The 24453-nt window shown below is 37.1% G+C and overlaps 1 protein-coding gene across 1 annotated transcript in view; it reads right to left on the reverse strand.

Moving 5' to 3' along the window:
- The window catches only part of TRHDE (thyrotropin releasing hormone degrading enzyme), a 439831-nt gene that overhangs the window by 58645 nt on the left and 356733 nt on the right, over positions 1-24453 (reverse strand). The window lies entirely within an intron of this gene.

Consider the following 24453-nt stretch of genomic DNA (forward strand, 5'->3'; position numbering starts at 1 on the left):
CTGTGGAAAGTGATTTGGGGTTCTAAATTCAGACTGAGAAGAAAGAAGGACTAGAATACAAGCATACAAAGCATGGGAGAAGCTGCTTCCTGGACAGGACTGTAGGGCACTGCTTGGATAGTCCACCTCATTTCAAAATCTCAACAACAAAGCTCAAAATCAAGGCAACCCCACCCCCAGAGTATGCACAGAGGTACTGCTACACATATGTGGTCCCTATAACTCCTTATGTAATTTTCTAAATATACTGCTGAGGTCTAACTTTTAGACTGATACAAAATTAAGCAAGAAGATATAATCCAAAAAGTGGATGTATTGGGGGAAAAAAAAAAAAAACAATACTTTTGAGAGTGTAATCGAGCCATGCAAAAGAGTGATGACTCAGTAGGGAGACTTTTTAGAAGAGGAACCCAAAAGTGAAATCTCTGTGAAATCTAAAGGGACTGTAATAAGAGTGAAGCAATAGCATCCCATTTAATCCACGCTCTGCAGCCAACTTGAAGAAGCTCCTGGCCAAAGTTAGACGTTTTGAGTATCAATAAGGATAAAAAACTACAATGGATTTAAACTCATCAAATATACTTAAATCCAGAGGTCAAAATGGTACTTAACTAAAGCAAAACAAAACAAAATAACTGGTCACTATGGAGAGAACAGGCTCATTATACCAGAGAACTGGCTCATTATTTTTGATGCTGAAAAATGCAGGGAAACAATCAGGCATTTCCCCTGTCTTTTCTTAAGAACTGTATCACTGGGTCACCAAATTGTAAAGGAGAGTGGAGAGCAAGTTTCTCTTTGAGAAGCTATTTCTTTTATAACCAGAAAAGGAAAGAATCAATCGCCATTTGCAAGCTCTAGTGACTTATTAGAGCTGCAAACGTCATAAAAAGAGAGACTACTCTTTATTTTATGTGTTCATATAGAGTCAACTCTGAAGCTAACTTGCTGCTGCTGCTGTTAAGTCGCTTCAGTCGTGTCCAACTCTGTGCGACCCCATAGACGGAAGCCCACCAGGCTCCCCTGTCTCTGGGATTCTCCAGACAAGAACACTGGAGTGGGTTGCCATTTCCTTCTCCAATGCATGAAAAGTGAAAGGTGAAAGTGAAGTCGCTCAGCGTTTCTGACTCTTAGCGACCCCATGGACTGCAGCCCACCAGGCTTCCCCATCCCTGGGATTCTCCAGGCAAGTACACTGGAGTGGGTTGCCATTTCCTTCTCCAATGCATGAAAGTGAAAGGTGAAAGTGAAGTCACTCAGTCGTGTCCAACTCTTAGCGACCCCATGGGCTGCAGCCTACCAGGCTCCGCCATCCATGGGATTTTCCAAGCAAGAGTACTGGAGTGGGGTGCCATGGCCTTCTCTGGCTAACTTGCTAAAAGGCCTTAAATTAAGCCCCTAGATTTGATTACCAATTTATAAGTGATAGAGAACACAGATGATCGTAAAAAATGCAGAGTAGGGATGCAATCACCAAAATCCACACTGTGGGAAATCATACAGCACAAACAATCTCATGCTTTATCAAACATTTCTTTAAGGTGAAGAAGAAAATCAATAGTTTAAAAGAGATTAAAAAATATCAACCAACCACAGCACAGTAATATTATTTGGATCTTAATTCATACAAACTCTAAAAAAAAATATGGCATTTATGACACAACTGGAAATTTGAACACTTCCTGAATATTTGAACATTTTTTTTGGTTTTACTGAGCAGCTTGAAGAAGCTCAATTCCCCTATCAGGGATTGAAACCAGCTCATGGCAGTGAAAGCCCTGGATCCCAACACCTAGGAACTCCCCCTGAATATTTGATATTATAGAGGAAATACTAATTTTCGGTCATTATGTTTAATAATGTCATTTTTTAAGATATACATAGTGAAAATTATTTTGAGAAAATGATTTGATGCCTAGACTTCAAAATAGTACAAAAGTTTGTTTGGGGACACAGATGAAGTAAGACTGATTGATGAGTTAATAATTGCTAATACAGAGCAATGTATATATGTTTTGATACAGACCTCTAGTGGTTTTTATTTACATTTGAAATTCTTCATAATAAATAGTTAAAAGAATAATTGAAGTAAGAACTAAGTTTTATTTATCTGTGCAGTCCCAGTGTACATCATAAAACCTTCACATTGCAAATTGCTTAAAAATATTTGCCGAATAGCGAACTTCAAGGAAGGCAATATATTCATTCTCAGTTTTGTTCTTAACAAATGGGAGCAACAGTAATTTTTACCTCCCAGGGTCACTGTGAGGGTTAAAAGAGGAGAAATAGAAGAGTAGTTTGTTCACCATAAAGTGTCACACACAAACGTGGAAAGCCTTCAGGCTGAAGAACCAGAACCAAATTCAACAATCGCTTGTTCTGCATTTGTATTCTGACCTTGATTTGTTTCTTACAACAAGCCACTAAACTCATGGATAGATCCCAGCACATTCATTTTCCCCTTAGGGACAAAGTACCAAATGGTAGTGTAATTGCCAAGGGAAAATTATTACTCTGTTCTGAATTATTTCCATCATAAATCCAAAACCAGTCAGACAGGCTCTATCACAAAAACACCAGGGGTGCAGTACAGTGATGAGAACCCCACATACAAGCACCCATAAATCCGAGAGGATCACAGCCCTCCAGAGGCATTCTGAAACAGGTATTTAAATCAGAAGGGGGAAGCCAGGCTGGCAGCATGTTGGTCAACACCATTTAAACAATGAAAATGAGGCAATTCACTCAGCTGTCAGCTAGAGAAATGTCCCGTCACCTGTCTTACATAGACTGTACAACATGTGACAAGCATTTTGCTTTTCTTTACACGTTTTCTGTTGCATCAAAGAAACCAAGTTGTTTCATTTGGCAATGATAACAGTCATCCACAGTTCTCTTAAATTCAATCATAACTGCTTCTAGCATGTCAAGGAAACAATTTCAAGCAACAATAGTGAATGAGAGAAAAGGGAGTGAGAAGGACACAACTTCTGTTCCTGTCATGCATTTTTTCCTTCTCTAATCTTAGTAACAGATACTCATTTTTACTTATGGAGAAATGAAATATGTAAGCCAATTCTTTATGATTTAAAGTGATATTTTCCTGCCTCTCCTAACATGATACCCTATCCCAAATTAGACATAAGAGCCACTCAATGCTATTGCAGATGAAATGTGGAAGGCAAAAATACCTTTTATTATCAATGAGATAGAAAAGGGATTTCTACTCTATAATTCATTATATAGAAAAAAGGATTAATATCTTGGAAAAAATAGTTGCCGCCCCTTGAAATCATGACTTAGCGAAGCAGGAACATTAGCAAGATTTTTGATAATTGTTCTCAATCATAAGAATGCTAAATGATAATTTGAAAAAAGGACAAAGCTAAATAAACTTGCTGAGCCACAAGGAGTACAGGAGTCAATGAGTATAAAGAGCACTAACAGTATAAAGAAACAAGGCAATCAATTTATTTGAGAATTTGTATCAAAAGGAATTTTAGATTTAGGGCATTTTCAATTCTCAGAATTAAAGCATATTGAAATAATTTGAAAACAGCTAACAGATATATGGACTATATCACATGGACCACAACCTTGTATAACTCAGTGAAACTATGAGCCATGACGTGTAGGGCCACCGAAGATGGATGGGTCATGGTAGAGAGTTCTGACAAAATGTGGTCTACTGGAGAAGGGAATGGCAAACCTTGAGAACCTCATGAACAGTATGAAAAGGCAGAAAGATAGGACACTGAAAGATGAACTTCCCAGATCAATAGCTGCCCAATATGCTACTAGAGATCAGTGGAAGATAACTCAAGAAAGAATAAAGAGAGTCAAAGCAAAAACACCACCCAGTTGTGGATGTAACTGGTGATGGAAGCAAGGTCCGATGCTATATTGCACAGGAACCTGGAATGTCAGGTCCATGAATCAAGGCAAATTGGAAGTGGCCAAACAGGAGATGGCAAGAGTGAACGTCTACATTCTAGGAATCCGCGAACTAAGATGGACTGGAATGGGTGAAATTAACTCAGATGACCATTATATCTACTACAGTGGGCAGGAATCCCTTAGAAGAAATGGAGTAGCCATCATAGTCAACAAAAGAGTCTGAAATGCAGTACTTGGATGCAATCTCAAAAACAACAGAATGATCTCTGTTCGTTTCCAAGGCAAACCATTCAATATCACAGTAATCCAAGTCTATGCCCCAACCAGTAATGCTGAAGAAGCTGAAGTTGAACGATTCTAAGAAGACCTACAAGACCTTCTAGAACTAACACCCCCAAAAAATGTCCTTTTCATTATAGGGGACTGGAATGCAAAAGTAGGAAGTCAAGAAACACCTGGAGAAACAGACAAATTTGGCCTTGGAGTATAGAATGAAGCAGGGCAAAGGCTAATAGAGATTTGCCAAGAGAACACACTGGTCATAGCAAACACCCTCTTCTGACAACATAAGGGAAGACTATACATGGACATCACCAGATGGTCAACACCGAAATCAGATTGATTATATTCTTTACAGCCAAAGATGGAGAAGCTCTATACAGTCAGCAAAAACAAGACCGGGAGCCGACTATGGCTCAGATCATGAACTCCTTATTGCCAAATTCAGACTTAAATTAAAGAAAGTGGGGAAAACCACTAGATTATTCAGGTATGAAATAAATCAAATCCCTTATGATTATACAGTGGAAGTGAGAAACAGATTTAAGGGACTAGATCTGATAGACAGAGTGCCTGATGAACTATGGATGGAGGTTTGTGACACTGTATAGGAGACGGGGGGCAAGACTATCCCCAAAAACGAAATGCAAAAAAGCAAAATGGCTGTCTGAGAAGGCCTTACAAATAGCTGTGAAAGGAAGAGAAGCAAAAAGCAAAGGAGAAAAGGTAAGATATACCCATGTGAATGCAGAGTTCCAAAGAATAACAAGGAGAGATAAGAAAGCCTTCCTCAGTGATCAATACAAAGAAATAGAGGAAAACAATAGAATGGGAAAGACTGGAGATCTCTTCAAGAAAATTAGACATACCAAGGGAACATTTCATGCAAAGATGGGCTCAATAAAGGACAGAAATGGTATGGACCTAACAGAAGCAGAAGATATTAAGAAGAGGTGGCAAGAATACACAAAAGGACTATACAAAAAAGATCTTCAGGACCCAGATAATCATGATGGTGTGATCACTCACCTAGAGCCAGACATCCTGAAATGTGAAGTCAAGTGGCCCTTATGAAGCATCACTATGAACAAAGCTAGTGGAGGTTATGGAATTCCAGTTGAGCTATTTCAAATCCTAAAAGATGATGCTGTGAAAGTGCCACACTCAATATGCCAGCAAATCTGGAAAACTCAGCAGTGGCCACAGGACTGAAAAGGTCCGTTTTCATTCCAATCCCAAAGAAAGGCAATGTCAAAGAATGCCCAAACTACTGCACAATTGCGCTCATCTCACACGTTAGTAAAGTAATGCTCAAAATTCTCCAAGCCAGGCTTCAACCATACGTGAAGTGTTAACTTCCCGATGTTCAAACTGGAAAGTCAGAGGAATCAGAGATCAAATTGCCAACATTCGTTGGATCATTGAAAAAGCAACAGAATTTGAGAAAAACATCTATTTTTGCTTTATTGATTATGCCTTTGATCGTGTGGATCACAATAAACTGTGGAAAATTCTGAAAGAGATGGGAATACCAGACCACCTAACCTGACCCTTGAGAAATCTGTATGCAGTTCAGGAAGCAACAGCTAGAACTAGACATGGAACAACGGACTGGTTCCAAATACGAAAAGGAGTACATCAAGGCTGTATACTGACACCCTGCATATTTAACTTATATGCATAGTACATCATGAGAAACGCTGGGCTGGATGAAGCACAAGCTGGGATCAAGATTGCCAGGAGAAATATCAATAACCTCAGATATGCAGATGACACCACCCTTATGGCAGAAAGCGAAGAAGAACTAAAGAGCCCCTTGATGAAAGTGAAAGAGGAGAGTGAAAAAGTTGGCTTAAAGCTCAACGTTTAGAAAACTAAGATCATGGCATCTGGTCCCATCACTTTATGGCAAATAGATGGGGAAACAGTGGAAACAGTGGCTGACTTTATTTTTCTGGGCTCCAAAATCACTGCAGATGTTGACTGCAGCCATGAAATTAAAAGATTCTTACTCCTTTGAAGAAAAGTTAAGACCAACCTAGACAGCATATTAAAAAGCAGAGATATTACTTTGCCAACAAAGGTCCATCTAGTCAAGGCTATGGTTTTTCCAGTAGTCATGTATGGATGTGAGAGTTGGACTATAAAGAAAGCTGAGTGCCAAAGAATTGATGCTTTTGAACTGTGGTGCTGAAGACTCTTGAGAGTCCCTTGGACTGCAAGGGGATCCAACCAGTCAATCCTAAAGGAAATCAGTCCTGAATATTCATTGGAAGGACTGTTGCTGAAGCTGAAACTCCAATACTTTGGCCACCTGATGCGAAGAGCTAGCTCATTTGAAAAGACCTTGATGCTGGGAAAGATTGAAGGAGGGAGGAGAAGGGGCTGACAGAGGATGAGATGGTTGGATGGCATCACTGACTCAATGGACATGAGTTTGAGTAAACTCTGGGAGTTGGTGATGAACAGGGAGGCCAGGCGTGCTGTAGTTCCATGGGGTTGCAAAGAGTCAGACATGACTGAGCGACTGAACTGAACAGCTATATATTACAACAGAAAACTTTTGTTCTTTGGGACATTAACTTGCAGACAATTTATAAAACCTCCAGAGACAGATGTTAGGGCTTTAAAGGACTTCCCAGAGAGCACTAGTGGTAAAAAAAAACCTCCTGACAATGTAGGAGATGTAAGAGATGTGGGTTTGATACCTGGGTCGGGGAAATCCACTGGAGGAAGGCACAGCAACCCACTTCACTATTCTTGCCCAGTAAATTCCATGGACAGAGGAGTCTGGCAGGCTTCAGCCCATGGGGTTGGACAGAGTCCGACATGTGAAGCCAACTCAGCAGGCACAGAATAGCTACAAAGTTTTCTCTTCTCTAAATTTCAGCTAAAGGTTTCAGTGTCACACAAAAAAAAATCCTGAACATGTGGTATTTACACAGAAATATTTAATTAATCTAGATCTCCAACTCAGAAATATATGACCTTAGCCTTTCCTTGATTTTCTTTAATGTTGATAATGTTAAGAAAAAAAAAAAAAAAACTTGGGAAAAGTAATGATAATGATGTTCTAACTCCTTAATGATAATTAGCAATTTGAGGACATTAATGGTATAGACTTACTGTGTTTTAACAATGACACTCATTAATTTTAATAGTCCTATAGTTAAGTCCTTGCTTATCCTCTGAAAATTTACCCTTCATTACCACTTGTAGGAAGTAATTTTAAAAGTTGAAGCATCAATGAAAACACAAACAATACCAAAAACTGTTAGCTAATTCAGAGCAAACATATATATATATATATATATATAAAATTTTAAAATACTATTACATATATCTTTTTTTACAAGAATAATACATTTAAAATGTTTTCTATTTCGCTAAAATGATCACATATAGTTCAACATTATTGAAATTCAAAATGATATACAATTGTAAAAATTAGAAATACTTCTCCAGTAAGAGAACCACTTTTATGAGAAGATAATTCTGAAATCTTCGTTTAATGAAAGTCATTATCATTATTATTTAATGTACAATTAGAATAATAATTTTCATAAGAATCATATATCAATATTAAAAAGTAAAAATGTAGGCAAAATATGAGAAACTGACAAAATCTTTGAAGGAATTTATTGAGTTTTAGAAAGATGAAAGCAAGCTGGGCCACTCCATAAACTATAATACACTTTAAAAATGAACACTTCCTGTAGTGGAGCTTGGCACAACATTTTAAATCAACTATACATCAATAAAAAAATTAAACAATTAAAAAATAAACTTACACTTGCTACTCCTTTCTTTCAGATGGAACTTCATCCCCACTAAACTATATTAAAATAATTTTTCCTATGGATTTATTCATTGTTAAATCTTTATCCATTGAATCCCTGATAAGGAAAAACGAAAAAATCATGAGACTCATATTTTCTACTAATTCGTATGTTCCTTCTGGATTTTTCATTGTTGGATTATGCTAAAGTTTTCTTGGTTTAAAAATTTGCCTTCTATTTTCTAACCTTATTTCCTTGTTTCCTTTGTCCCACATTCATGGGGATTCAAGACGTATCACCATTCTTTTGCAGTCAACGGGGTGACTTGATTGTATAAAAGGCTTTGTATTCTATCCAGTGAAATATTCTTTGCTTATAGAAATGTGAGCCAGTCTGAATTTTCCACTTTCTAGGTAACCTGTAAAAATTTTAAAGCCCAAGGTTTTCACCCAAATATGTCTTAATATTTGGGCGTAAGTATTTTCCTAAAGCACAGGTACCCTTTCAATCTGCATATTCACATCTTTACTATAAGAAAGTTTACTCTTTCTATATATTCAATTTTTTTCATTTGATTTCTTTTTCTTCATAAACATTAAGTGCACACGTACATACATATACCAATACACACATATACCAATACACTGAATGTCTGTTGCTTACAATTTTCTTTGTTTTTTCCATTTCATTTATCTCAGTTACCTCAAGCTTATTCTCCACATTGCTCCTGAATATGTTTGTCCCTGTGTCTGTAATTTTACTGTAATACGGTTTTCTTTCTTGTAATGCCAGATCAATTCATTCCTTTTATCTCTGCTGCTTTACCTCTTTTATTCTTTTTGTGTGTTTTCTTTAAAGTCTTGCCTCAAAAGAAACCACATGTCTGTTTTCATTCTTGGAAATCACATGATGAGAATATTTGAATTTTTTGCTTGATGTAGTTCTTCTGTTTTTATTCTTACTTATCTTTCCTATGGTACTTTTAGATAATTCTATGGCTTTCAGAGTCAGACATCCTGGAATGCTAAGTCAAGTGGGCCTTAGGAAGCATCACTACAAACAAAGCTAGTGGAGGTGATGGAATTCCAGTTGAGCAATTTAAAATCCTGAAAGATGATGCTGTCAAAGTGCTGCAGACAATATGCCAGCAAATTTGGAAAACTCAGCAGTGGCCACAGGACTGGAAAAGGTCAGTTTTCATTCCAATCTCAACGAAAGGCAATGCCAGTTCAAACTACCACACAACTGTGCTCATCTCACATGCGAGCAAAGTAATGCTCAAAATTCTCCAAGCCAGGCTTCAGCAGTACATGAACCGTCAATTTCCAGATGTTCAAACTGGTTTTAGAAAAGGCAGAGGAACCAGAGATCAAATTGCCAACATCTGTTGGATCACTGAAAAAGCAAGAGAGTTCAGAAAAAAATCTACTTTTGCTTTATTGACTATACCAGAGGCTTTGACTGTCTGAATCACAACAAACTGTGGAAAAATCTTAAGGAGATGGGAATACCAGACCACCTGACCTGCCTCCTGGGAAATCTCTATGCAGGTCAAGAAGAAACAGAACTGGATATGGAACAACAGTCTGGCTCCAAATCAGGAAAGGAGTACGTCAAGGCTGTATACTGTTACCATGCTTATTTAACTTATATGCAGATTACATCATGTGAAATGCTGGGCTGGATGAATCACAAGCTGGAATCAAGATTTCTGGGAGAAATATCAATAACCTCAGATATGCAGATGACATCATCCTTATGGCAGAAAGTAAAGAGGAACTAAAGAAAACTCTTGATGAAAGTGAAAGAGGAGAGTGAAAAAGCTGGCTTAAAACTCAACATTCAGAAAACTAAGATCATGGCATCCGGTCCCATCACTTCATGGCAAATAGATGGGGAAACAATGGAAATAGTGACAGACTTTATTTTGGGGAGCTCCAAAATCACTGCAGATGGTGACTACAGCCATCTTGAAATTAAAAGACACTTGCTCCTTGGAAGAAAAGCTATGTCCAATCTAGACAGCCTATTAAAAAGCAGAGACATTACTTTACCAACAAAGGTCCACCTAGTCAAAGCTATGGTTTTTTCAGTAGTCATGTATGGATGTGAGAAATGGACTATAAAGAAAGCTGAGCACTGAAGAATTGATGTTTTTGAACTGTGGTGTTTGAGAAGACTTTTGAGAGTCCTTTGGACTATGAAGAGATCAAACCTATCATTCCTAAACAAAATCAGTCCTGAATATTCATTCAGCTTTAGCTGAAACTCCAATACTTTGACCACCTGATGCAAAGAACCAATTCACTGGAAAAGACCCTGATGCTGAGAAAGATTGAAGGAGGGAGCAGAAGGGGGCAACAGAGGATGAGATGGTTGGATGGCATCACTGACTCAGTGGACATGAGTTTGAGCAAGCTCCAGGAGTTGGTGATGGACAGGGAAGCCTGTCATGCTGAAGTTCATGGGGTTGCAAAGAGTCAGACATGACTGAGCGACTGAACTGAATTGATGGATTTCAGGCTGGTGTATATTTAAATGTCACTTATGTTTGGACTTCCCTGGTGGCTCAGACAGTAAAGCGTCTGTCTACAATGCAGGAGACCTGGATTCAATCCCTGGGTCAGGAAGATCCCCTGGAGAAGGAAATGGCAATCCACTCCAGTACTATTGCCTGGAAAATCCCATGGACAGAGGAGACTGGTAGGCTACAGTCCATGGGGTCGCTAAGAGTCAGACATGACTGAGCGACTTCCCTTATGTTTGAAAGTGGGGGTCCTATCTAATAGAAGTAGTTGCTGATAGATTGTAACTTAAGAGCCATCATGGTGAATAGGCTGAAACAGTAGTTTAACATTTGTGTTGCTGTTATTTCAGACCCAGTTCTAATTAAATCAGTGGTTCCATCTCTTTAGGGGTATATTTCTGCTCCAGAGTCACATTTCAAAATTTTCCAGAGAGCTGTGTGATTCATAGTTCAACCTTGCATAGTGAAGGTACTTGTTGTGGAGATTTAGCATTTAATTGTTTCTCTCCAGCTGTCTCAATTAATGGTTGCTAAGCCAACTGCCATATATATTTCTTCCCCACCCCATTCTTCCAGATTCCATTAATCCAAATAAGGCAGTCTCTTCATACCTGTGCCTTTCATTTTTGTAGATTTCTGTGTCCCACAGAGGTTCTGTAAATCCTTTCATCCATTTTCAGAATCTTTCTGTGTTTGGGCCCATAATTCATTGTATTTGTCAGTCATTCTTTTTATTTTTTTCCTTCCTTTTTTTGGTTGTTGGCAGTTGGTGTTGGGGAAGCAGGGAGATATATAAATATGTATATAAATATGTATATTTCATTTCTTTCAACTGAACATTTTTTCTAAAAAAGCATAATAAGCAAACAAAAACTGGTCCTGCTAATCTGGCTCTTGAAAATGTTGTGTAGAAGCCAGCGTTTTGTGTATTTCCGGTAGCATATTCAACTGGTAGCTGTGTATTACTCAGCTTGCTCTTGACCAGATCAATTTCACTTTTTATCCTGAGGACATAAAAAGATTTTGTTTACCTGATTCCCTCACAATTAGGAATTACCATGTAATTGACTTCTACCAAAAGGAAATAGGCATATCTAGACTGGCGTCTTAAAGCTTATTGTGTATTTCTCCCTGTCTCATTCTGTCCTGTTGGAATAGAGTCAAATCCAAGTTTACCAAGGGCTTACTTGTTAAGGATAACAACCCTTGGCCTGCTGCTGCTGCTGCTGCTAAGTTGCTTCAGTCGTGTCTGACTCTGTGCGACCCCATAGACGGAAGCCCACCAGGCCCCGCCGTCCCTGGGATTCTCCAGGCAAGAACACTGGAGTGGGTTGCCATTTCCTCCTCCAATGCATGAAAGTCTAGTTCTCCTTTTGAAGGCTGAAGAACTTGAGATAATTCCCAATATGTCAAAGAAATATAAGAGATCTGAGAACTAAGTCTCTAAGATATTGTTGAGGTAGGGACTCACACAAGAAGTTGCCAGAAAAAAATAAGAAGGCTACTAAGGTTTATGCTAAAGCTGAAACTCCAGTACTTTGGCCCCCTCTTGCAAAGAGCTGACTCATTGGAAAAGACTCTGATGCTGGGAGGGATTGGGGGCAGGAGGAAAAGAGGACGACCGAGGATGAGATGGCTGGATGGCATCACCAACTCGATGGACGTGAGTCTGAGTGAACTCCGGGAGATGGTGATGGACAGGCAGGCCTGGCGTGCTGCTATTCATGGGGTCGCAAAGAGCAACACGACTGAGCGACTGAACTGAACTGAACTGAACTGAACTAAGGTTTTGAGACAGTTCTGCTTCCAAAGATGCTACAATCTTAGACTAAAAGCATGTGTAGCTGTTTGAGACTTGGAACAACCTTTAGGCATCAGCCTTCTACAGGCTTGGAAGTGGGATGACAACACTGTGTGGTGCCCAAGAGAGGTATATGCCCACCACTCATCTCACATATGTTCATGGAAGATGATGGAAAGGGAAGGACCTCTCAAAGGGCAGACCCAGAGGCTACTAAGAAAATCTGACCAGGAAGCTATGCTCAAAAAGTAAAATCAGAATTTAATTAAGAAATTTTTTTCATCCCCAAGCCCTTTACAACAGCTCCTAGTTTTCCATTTTTTTTCTTCTTTTGAATGCCACATTTTGTTCTGTCATTATCCTACCATTGAGAATCAGTTATGTAAGAGACAATCAACATCATTTCTTCCGATTTTTTTTTTTAATTTGTAGAGATCTGTGCTTCACTTGGAGACATTATTCTAGATTTCAGTAATATTTTTTGCAAAAATTGTCTAAGAGCATCTTACAGAGAAAGATAAAGATGAAAACCAAGTAAACAACCTCATCAGAATGGATTCAGTAGCTCAGTTTTGTCCAACTCTTTACGACCCCATGGGCTGTAGCCTACCAGGCTCCCCTGTCCATGGAATTTTTCAGGCAAGAGTACTGGAGTGGGTTGCCATTTCCTTCTCCAGGGGATCTTCCCAACCCAGGGGTCGAACACATGACTCCCACATTGCAGGTGGATTCTTTATCAGCAGAGCCACAGGGAAGCCCAAGAATATTGGAGTGGGTAGCCTATCCCTTCTCCAGCAGATCTTCCCAACCCAGGAATAGAACTGGGATCTCCTTCATTGCAGGCGGATTCTTTACCAACGGAGCTATCATGGAAGCACACTACTCTATGGAAGTATAAAATGTATACCCAAGTTTTCATCTGAGATATTAGACTGGGAATTTGGTTTGTATTCAAAAGATAAAATTTCAGAGAGTGTCATGTGAATACTCCACTCACTGACCAAGAATATGAAGCATGCAGAAAGAAATCATCATTTCATTTATTTTAAAAAATTCAGAGCAACCCCATCTATCAGGAATTCTTCTTTGGTTTCCAGTAGGTTTTCTTTAAGACTTTCCAATGTAAAAAACCAGTGTAGGAATTCAGTTGAAATGTTTGGAAAACAAAAGTAGTGTAAACCATGTTGATGTTCTCATATCACTTATCTATTGAGAATACAGAGAACACACAGTTCATTTTAATGTTATGCATATACACTTTAGAAACTGATTAGCTTATCTGGAATGAAAAATAGATACTGAATGGTGACATACAAACTAGGTAAATAGCTGTTGAAAGATTTTCCTACTAGTTTCTATACATTCTATAATGACAAAATACAGACTAAAAAATAAAAAAATATACTTCTAAGTTATTTTGAATTTTGCATACCTTTGAAATAAACAAACATTTGATAAATAAACATCTCCACCAACATTTGTAACTTTCTATTGTTAAATGTGATAACTATCTAGTATATAATTTGTTTATATTTTATCTCAATATCTTCCTCCCACTAAGAAAATCACTTGAATTTTTTTTTGACTAAACATTGGCTGTGATTCTCAAATTTTAAAATTCTGTATTGCTTTTCCCATATGAAAAGCAAGCATGACAAAATCATCTTTCTGAGGCCAAATATAATGATTTCATCATAGCATGAAATAAGTATCATGGCTCTGTCTTTGTTACCCACCTACCCTTCAATCCATGTATCCATCATCTATTTCTCTGTCAACAAACTCATTAATGTTCACATTAAATATATAATTTACTGAAATACCCTACATATTATTTTTGCATTTATTGAAACACAAATTTTCATATGGATTTCTCAACTCTTCACACTCTATGAAATCACTGATAGTCTATCCATGTCAAATTTCTACAGACTGCAATAACACTTTAAAAAGGGAAAAAGGAAAGCTGAGAAATTCTACAAAGGTAGAAATTAAAAAGTGTGGTAAGCTGGGAGGCAAGGGGCCTAATTGGTCTGCATAGTAAGTATATTTCTATAATAATTTTAGTCTCACTATCAGTTGAAAAGGGGAAATAACATTTCCCTTGATATGGCCTGGATAAAGCTCATGATCTGCCCTCAGCTTATGCAATTAACTTCCAATGCATTTGCACACTGGGAATGCAAAACCAGGTAATTTTCACCCAGAATCCTTTCCTTTTTGGCATTTTCGACAGCATTCTTAAGAACCTTCCACAAATTTAGAGTGTGTTTAAGTTAGCACCCCCATAAAATTCGCTGATACTCAATCATTATTTTCTTCAGGGTCTATTAGCCGTACTTGAATTTGTCACATATGGATGGCTAGACTAACATTTTCTTTCTTATTAAGTCTTTTTTCCCCTTTGGTTAGCACTACCACCTGGTGACCTGGAGAGTTGATACTGAACTTCTGTTTAATCCTCATCCTAATTAAGTGAAGCAGCTGAGCAACTAGAAACCTCTGCCTCCTTCCCTTTTGAGGCTCAAATCCACTGCACTCCAGGCCATTCAGTTTAGGAAGGAAGAACGCAATCTGTGATTCAAATGTGGTCTGATTCCACAGGGCCCGGTGCTACTTCTTAGCTTCTGAGTTGGCCTGTACTCATATCTTAAAAGAACATTAAAGAGGCTTTGGCACAGTTACAAGAAGTCAAGTTTCCTAATCTGATGTTTGCTCACATCCAAAATAGTGAAGGCCTCTTCACCAGTACTCCATTCCTCATAAGGGCATGTGAAGCATCACAAGCAATTAAAGGAAAACATCACATATTTAAAATCATCTCCCAAGGCATTAAGATTTGCCATATAAGCAAAAGTGTCTGATATTGTGAATTAATCACTCACCTTTGTTGCACAAATGTTGGAAATAAATTTCTTTTCCTTTCTCCTCTTTCCCAAAGTATTGTCTCTTCAAATATAAAAATGAAATCTTTATAAAATCTTTATAAAAATGAAAGATTAGTTTCATGCCAAGCAGAAACTAATGTAAGATACTTTTTTTCCATTACCTTTTTTCTAGTTTCCTTATCAAGATAACATTGCTACCTTAGGTAAATAACTGCTAAAGCACAAAACAGATTTTATGAGTTCTAGGGGAAAATTATGAGCAGCTCTTTAGCACTGGCTGATTACTACGTTTGTTAAGAAAGACTGCTATCAGAAAGCCCCTATGAATCTCTGTTCCAGGGTGGGAAAGTATCATTTCAAGACAATTTAAAGGAATTACTCTAACATAAAACCTGCATTAACACCTATACTCATACCGCTTAGTCACTAAGTGGTGTCCGACTCTTTTTTGACCCCATGGGATGTTCCAGGCAAGAACACTGGAGTGGGTTGCCATTTCCTTCTCCAATATTCATATATTACTCATTTTAAAGTTTTATTTATAATTTAATTTATTATAATAGAAATGAAAAGTGATTTTTTTGAGAGCTCTTTGAAAATTAGGCTTTTATTTTACAAACTAAATGTCAGAGGATTCATTTAATTTTTTCACACACTAAGTCTACCATAAAACTCTCATTTTCTTCTTTCTTATCAACTATTTCTTGCTGGAAAAATGTAATTACTTTTCTTTTCTTTCCTTCATCTTTCTAAGTTCCTGATTCCTTCAGAATATCACAGAATAACCACAAAACCCAAACATGCCTTCTTCTCACAGTTTACATTTGCTCCAGGTAATTCTAGTTTTCCTGCCTATTGCACTGTCAACAGATTTACAAATTACCCAGGTTTAGATGCCAGATTAACTTGCAAGAAAACGACCTTCACCATGGAAAACTACTGAACACATCAGAATTCAGTATGCATGTGTATGGCTGATCTATGCCAGTATGCTCATTTAAACGTAAAGGTGTCCCTTAATTATATGAGGTTCCTCCAGGAACTTTCCATGCTTGGGAAAATTTCTAAGACACTCAGATTTTGAATTCTGTCATAGCTATCCAATGGCATATCTGAAATGGTAAAATATTTAATAGCAAGAATAAAAAAAGTGGTTTTTGAAGAGTTACAACTAAGTCCCTGATGTCCTGATTGTTGAATGATCAGCTCCTGACACTAGTATCCAAAGAAAGTCATGCTCACTGTTGTTAAGAATACTATATAAGGTCTTTCAGCTTCACAGGAGCATCTGCCTAAGTTAATGCCATAAATACCTTCTGCTCCTCAAAAGGAGTGGTTTTCACATTGCTGTGGGTGTCAGAATCACATGAATTACTTCATAGAATACAGATTCTTAGGTAGTGGTGGGAATATGCAATTTTTAATAAAACATCTCAGGTACAGTATGCTGATGCACGTGGTCTCCAGGTTCATATTCAAAGAAGCACTGTATCTGAATACGCAAAAGATTCCAGCAAGCAGCAGAGGAGATGACTCAAATCCATGAAAGGAAAACCACTAAGATAGTACTATCACAGTCCAAGACTCTAAGATCAGAGGAATATTTAGGTCTTTATGCTAAAAGCACATGTTAAAAATATCCATTTGAGTAAAATTGATGGTGTAAATGACCATCTTGGAAGAAGCTCTACCTAGATAATTTAAATTATTTGTGAATAGGTAAGCATTTCAAATTATTGGGAGGTTCAGAGAAATCCTAGAGAAATTCTTATGAAATCTCAGGCTTATGTTCCAGAGCAATTATAAAATCAAAAGAATCATAACTTTATGGTAAATGTAACCAGACAGTACTAACTATACTGCACATTATGTATATTTTTTAATTTGTGAGACTCTAAAAAGATTATATACACTTATTCAAGCAAATTTGTATTTGCATTTGGAAATTTAGACTATTCTTAAAAAAAGAATGCCTTATGCAAATCCATGTATGTTACAAACATCACTTTCACATTTTTTTAAGTACAGTTTTTTTTTTTCAATTGGAGGAAAATTGCTGTACAATGTTGTGTTGGTTTCCACTGTAGCACTGACATATATACAAATATCACTTCACTCTTGTAACTCAAGACTTCAGTTTTGAGTAACTCATACTTTCTATGAAAAAGTATCAAACCTACAAAAGAATGTCAAAATATCTTTCTTCTTTCTATTCAGCACTCTCAGACATTAAAACATTTTCACCTATAGACCTGAAACACAAATTCGGCACCAGAAGGTTACACATTTGCTTTTGATTTCATGAAGTACAACTGAAAAGTCTCCAAGAAAGTCTGCCATCCTCAAGAGCCACAGTGCTTGCATGCTAGGTTGCTCCAATTGTGTCCAACTCTGTGACCCTATGGACAGAGCCCACCAGGCTCCTCTGTCAGTGGGATTTCCCAGGCAAGAATACTGGGGTGGGTTGCCTTTTTCTCTTCCAGGGGATTTTCCCTTAATGCTTCAGGAGGTTTATTCTCAGAAATAGCTGGTATGTATGGCAGCTCCCTCTAAATCCTTATCCCAAGGATAACATCTGTGACTTCACCCTCATAAGGTTTCTAAATATAGCTCAAAGGAACACATTACCTCATTTTCTAACCTTGAGCAAACAAGCATATGCCTGCGGGAATAGTTTGGCTTGAAAATTCAGAAATATACTCTAGACTTTCACTGGGTTATCATAGAAAGAAAGGGAAGACTCCTAGCCCATTATAGCAAATGTCCTGAAATGCTTTCAAATTATTTTTAACATTTACTGTGACAAAGTGTTACATAAACTAATATCAATTTACAGTCCTTTTGGATATGAATTTTTAAGTAATTGCATACAGAAAGTTATAAAATGAGAGGGCTTCAAGGTGACATTTTGTATATCTCAAGAGGAGCCTTAGCTGATAATGACAAATAGATAATTAAATCTCCAGCCTTATAGATGGGAGAAATATTTTAATCTCTTGGGTATGGTCACAGAGCTCCTGAATGGACTCATTATGAGTCTCTGCTCATGGCACGGAAAGATATTCCCTGGTCAGAAACTCCAAAAGTATAACCACAAGCTAACTTTAATAGCCTTTGATCAATGGCAGAAGATTGGAAGCATAGAGCTAACAATAAATCCTAGTTTGCAATAAACAATTTTATCACTTTTAGGATTTCATAAATATTTAAATGCAATCCTTTTGCACACACATTCTAGTAGCTTAACAAAAAATAAATAAGAATATAATCGTACATGTATACTTCTCCCAAATGAGTCTAATATAAACAGCTAAAGAATCATCCTTCTCTCCCTCCCCAGTGAGTAAATATGAAATCCATTTTAATCAGTATTCTCAGTATTCTATTAATAACTCTTATGATTCCATTATAAAACACAGCTAAGGAAGAAAAATATTTATACTAAAATTATATAGTACTTTTGAAAAAGAAGAAGGAAGGGATTGATGAAAGAATTCTAAAACTAAACATCCTTTGTGAAAACAGAATTTATAAAGCAGTAGACAGTGTCAGTCTAAAATCATTGTGGATGGTGACTGCACCATGAAGTTAGAAGATGATTGCTTCTTGGAAGGAAAGCTATGACAAACCTAGTCAGTGTATTAAAAAGCAAAGACACCATTTTTCCAACAAAGGTCTGTATAATCAAGAATATGGTCTCTCCAGTAGTCATGTACAGATATGAGAGCTGGGCTATAAAGAAGGCCGAGCACCAAAGAATTTGTGCTTTCAAACTGTGGTGTTGGAGAAGAGTCTTGAGAGTCCCTTGGACAGCAAGGAGATCCAACCAGTCAATCTTAAAGGGAATCAGTCCTGACTATTCATTGGAAGGACTGATGCTAAAGGTGAAGCACCAAAACTCTGGCCACCTGATGTGAAGAGCCGACTCATTGCAAAAGACCCTGATCCTGGGAAAGATTGAGGGCAGAAGAAGAGGGCAACAGAGGATGAGATGTTTGGATGGTATCACTGATTCAATGGACATGAATTTGGGCAAACTCCAGGAGATGATAAGGGGTAGGAAGGCCTGGCAGTCCATTGGGTCACAAAGAGTTGGGCAGGGCATGGCGACTGAACAATGAACAGACAGATTCAGAGCGATCCAGGATTCCTAATCAGGTTTTGCATGGCAGTGTTCAGGTGAAGTGAAGTAGTTCTGTTATCTCCACAACTGACTTGGGTAATCAGGATAACATGTCCAGTCTGCCAAGGTATTTCTTATAAAAGGTTTCTAAGTCCTTACTTCTCAGTACTACAAAAGGTCAACACATGGAGATTTAAACGTCCAGCCATCGACATAGGAAAGCTACTCTTCATCTAGCCCAGTTCAGGATGAACTTGCCTTTTAGGTACACAGTGTTCCTATTTTCTGCAATGAGCAAAGAAATAATGAACACATGTGTTGCAGGAGAAACTTTAAACAAAGTGCAGGAGGACCATCCAGAAGACACAGAACTTCTAATAAAAACTATGAAACACGAAGTCTCACAGGCAGCCGATGACTACCACTTAGTTTGCAAACGTTAAGTCGGCTTTAACAATGCTGCTAGCTCCTGAAACTACAGCCCAGAAACAGCAACAACACAGGAGGGTAGGTCTGGAGTAGTCTCATCATCTGCTTCTTCATGAGCCATTAGATTTTCACTGACTCACCTACTGAATTTGCAGTTCTTCTAATAGCACTCCTGAGAGTTCTCTCAGGTTTTTAAACTCAGAAACAAGTTGATAAAAATGTATGTATTAATTTTTTAACTCACAGAGTCTTCAGAAATGTATTGAGTACTACTGACGGCAGCTCGCCAGGACTTCAAGCACTTCTAGGTGTGACATTCATGATCTCCAGGCCCAGGTCTTTGTGCTTATTGCAAATATATCACTGGTATTTTAAAAGAGATAACTGGTATCTTCTTTCCCAACACAACTTGCAAACTAAGCTGTAAGATTCTGCCCTAGCTGAGGCTTTTTTAGGTGATTGGATCCTTAATGGAATAGTCTATAAAAGAATTTTTAAAAATATGCTATTCAGGCTAAAGTATATGTTATGACATTAATAATGTAGTAATCTGGCATGTGTTATACATAATTAAGTTTTCCAGGAAACTGGTGATTAAATAAATAAATCAGTGCAGTAACTGCCCAGGGCAAGGGTGGTAATGATGATTTATCTCTGGAATTCTTTTGAATACGAACAAATGTTCCAAAAAATTTTCATGTATTTTGAATATTTTCAAACAAAATATCACATAGGTCCACAATCCAATGATACACACTTGCACAGCTTTTTAAAATAATATCAGAGCATGTTAATGGCTTTTAATATCCAGTGGTTATTATATTTTCTATGGCAAATATTCCAAATTTCCAGTTTCTACTATAGTAAGTGAATAAATAACTTCAATATGAGTTTTTATATAATCTAACTGTCAATTCCACTCCTTCCCAAATCTATGTTTTAATCAATTTGTTCCATGAGTATCACTGGAACACACAGTTCCCTTGCCTTAAATCCATCCTCTAGTTTACATTTTTCCCTGCTCTCATTTTGCTACTTTTAAAACTTTAATGTATTTTCACAGCAAACTTTCATTCTCTTGATGTTATTTCCTATATGATGTCCATCACCCTTGGACAGAAAGATCAAGCCAGTCAATCATAAAGGAAGTCAATCCTGAATATTCATTGAAAAGACTGTTGCTGAAGCTGAAGCGCCAACACTTTGGCCACCTGATGTGAAGAGCTGACTCATTGGAAAATACCCTGATGCTGGGAAAGACTGAGGGCAAGAGAATGGGGTGACAGAGGATGAAATAGTTGGATGGCACCAGTGACTCAATGGACATGAGTTTCAGTAAACTCAGGAAGATAGTGGACAGGGAAATCTGGCGTGTTGCAGTTCTGGGGATCACAGAGTCAGACATGACTTAGCAACTGAACAACAACAATCTTTCTAGACCACATTAATTCTTTACTTTCCAACACTTTCACAATATTTTATTCATCATATTGACACACTGAATATAGTTTACTGTCTACAGTGTATTGTCCCTGCTAGACCAGGAACTCATTGAAAACAAGAACTGCATCTTGTTCATTTTTATATCTCCCGATCTAGCAATGCTTCATCACAACAAAGCCCAACAACAAACATGAAGGACCAGTTACAAAAAAAAAAATCTAGGCATTTAGTCACTAATTTCAAAGTTCAGGTCATAAATACAATGACATTTGCAAGGCAACTGATTAGTTCCTTACACACAAGGAATGAAAATTAGAACATGTAAGTGCAAAAGCAGTGCCATTTCCTATATAAGCATATATCATTAAAAAAAAAAAAAAAGAGAGGGAATAATACGACATTACCAGAACGCATGTAAATAAAGCTACAGAACTTCACTAAGGACCTAAATAAGTGGGGATAACTGTTTTGGTATTGCAAAACTCACATTTGAAAAGATGCTAATTCTTTAAAAATTAACTTATAAATCCAATGCACATTCAGTCATAACTACAGCAGGATTTTTAATGGCTTTGTCAAATTGATTTTGAGATCTATGCTTAAGAGAAAAAATATCTAAGATTTGAACAAGAGGAAATGTCGCCAACCACAACACACTATAAAGCCAAGCTAATCAGAACAATGTGGTACCAGTGCCAAAAAGAACAGAGACCAGTGAACAGAACTGAATCAATTCCCTAAAATAAAAATATTAGCATTAAGATAAAGACATCATTTCAAATCTATGAATAAGAAAGGTCTTGTAAACAAACAGGATTAAATACTTGGTTATAAACGTATAATGTTAAAGAAAGCTGTGCTATACATAAAAACTCATTAGAGAAGAAGGGGTTGAGCAAATAGATGTAAAAGTAAAATAGCTTACAAATAAAAAAACGAAATATTTTCAAAATGTTCGTATAGCAAGGGTCTCCTATGGAAAGCAGAACCAGAGAAACAGAAAGCTACAAATGGAATATCATGTAAATTAAAAGCCATTGAGATGATGAAATACATCACAAAGTTAAAAAAAAAAAAAGACATGATATTGAGAGAAAATCCTGTAAAATCATCTTCTACAAAAAGGTTTAAAACCTCAAAACATCCAAAATATATAGGAAAAGAGTAGGAAAAACACCTCACCCATCTTCTATTAGACTTTTCTTTTTCTTCTAACTGAGTAACAATTCATAAAAGAAAACTAAATACACATGGAAGATGTATAGGAAAAGATGCACAAGTTATTTTAACTAGTTCTGTAACAACTTCAAAAAACCTTATTTTTGTTTCCATACTGTCAAAGATGTAAAAGATATATATTGTTTACTATCCTGTAGGCAATGAGGGCATTGGGTCCCCTCCTACATGGTTGATGGAGGGTTCTACTGGGAATCCCTTTGGAATACAACTTGCAATGTTTATCAAAAAGGTTACACTCTTTAAACCAAAAATTCCACTTTCAAGAATCAATCGTACCAAAATACATACATGTACAACAAAAGACTGTTCAAGGATATTCAGCACAGTCTTGATTATAATAATGAAAATTTAGAAAAAGTGGAATAAAGCTCCTCAGACTTATTTTTATAAACAAGTCAGAGAACAGTTCTATTCATGTAAAAAATTAAACTGTATAGAAATTGTTAGAAAAGGGCCAGATTTATATACATCAAATATTAATAATTTTATCTGGGGATAAAAGCTATGGGAGGTCACAGAAGGAGAAAAACAAAAGTTTCACATTGTTATCTCTCTTGTTTGAATCAGTACAACCAGAATGCATTCTTGCAGTTTTTATATATTTTAAAAAACAACCATAAAAATTACCTAGAATATGTGTACTTAATTGTACAAAAAATACTGGGCCTGAAATTTATGGTCTGAGTAATCAACAATTAATCAGCAATTCATTCAACAAATATATATGGTATAATCCAGTACCAAAGATTAAGTCAGGCAGTGGTCACACAAAGATGAGACAAGCCCTACCCTCACGATCACTCAAAAATCATAGGGACCCAGAAAAGTAGTGGAACTGTAAGTGACAACTGCCAATGCACAGATGCACAGATGTCACCTTGGTCTTGCTGGGAGGACAGGCAGGTTCCAGGTAAGGTGGTGCAAGTGAAAAAAAAAAAAAAAAAGTTTTAAGTGAATAGTAGTGTTCCCAACAGACAAGGGGAGAAGAGAAGAATTTCAGGTAATGGGCAAAGTCATCCTGACCAAAGGTCACAGGCTCTGCTGTGCTACGTCTTGAGGTGAATGTTATCTCCCATCCCGTACGTGAAACCTGTGCACCCTTAGCTAAGAGACTAACCCCTCTCAGTCTCCATGTCTATAACATGCTATAACACGGCTGGAGTAATCATACCCACTCCATGGGTTCACTAAGAAGACTGGACAAAATCAGTCATAAAAGCCTCAGTACAGTATCTGGAACATGTATATTGATAAATATTTGCTACTCTTCTGTGTGTTACCTATAAAGAAGCCAAAAGGATTGCAATATGTTCAGGAAACTGAAAGAAGGCTGAAATAGGCTGGTAGCAAAACTTCGAAACATTTACTAGCTTACACTAAAACATGAAGAACTCCAAGTAACTTCAGAGGATTTCATGTAAATGCAGAATAAATCTACCTTGGGGTTTATTTACTTCCATGCTAATGGGAGACCTATTTCATGACCAATAGAACAAATTTTAATATATATTCAATGAGATTTACATATTTCCCCGGTAAATATGTATAAATTATAATGAAATTGTTTACTTGCAAACATTTAAGGCTTCCACAATTGTTATTTAAAGCAATGTTCAACAAGGAATTTAGTTTTTGAAAAAAATTCATCTACTAAAATTAAAATATTTCATTTAAAAATAGCTTCTATTATGTAACACAAATTTCCTTTCCTTTCAGTTTCCATCTGCCTCTCTCTTTAGGATGTCGCTATATATTTGCTTTCTCACCATCATTTCAAACCCATAAAGATTCACATGAACTATTGTTTCAAATCCCCCTCTCAATCTTCCTGTATTGCCTGGCTCTTATATTACTGCATATATATATGCAAAGCCCTGGCCCTGTCAGTTACTAGCTATGTGACTTTAGATAACTTACTTGACCTCTCTGAGACTCAGTTTCCTCACTTATAAAATGGGAATAATAATAATAATGTAGGTCTACTTATAAGGTTGTAAGAATTATACAAATTATTATATGTAAAACAAAACAGTGTCTGGAATCTTTTA

This window comes from Bubalus bubalis, chromosome 4, assembly GCF_019923935.1.
Source record: "Bubalus bubalis isolate 160015118507 breed Murrah chromosome 4, NDDB_SH_1, whole genome shotgun sequence".
Classification (NCBI taxonomy): domain Eukaryota; kingdom Metazoa; phylum Chordata; class Mammalia; order Artiodactyla; family Bovidae; genus Bubalus; species Bubalus bubalis.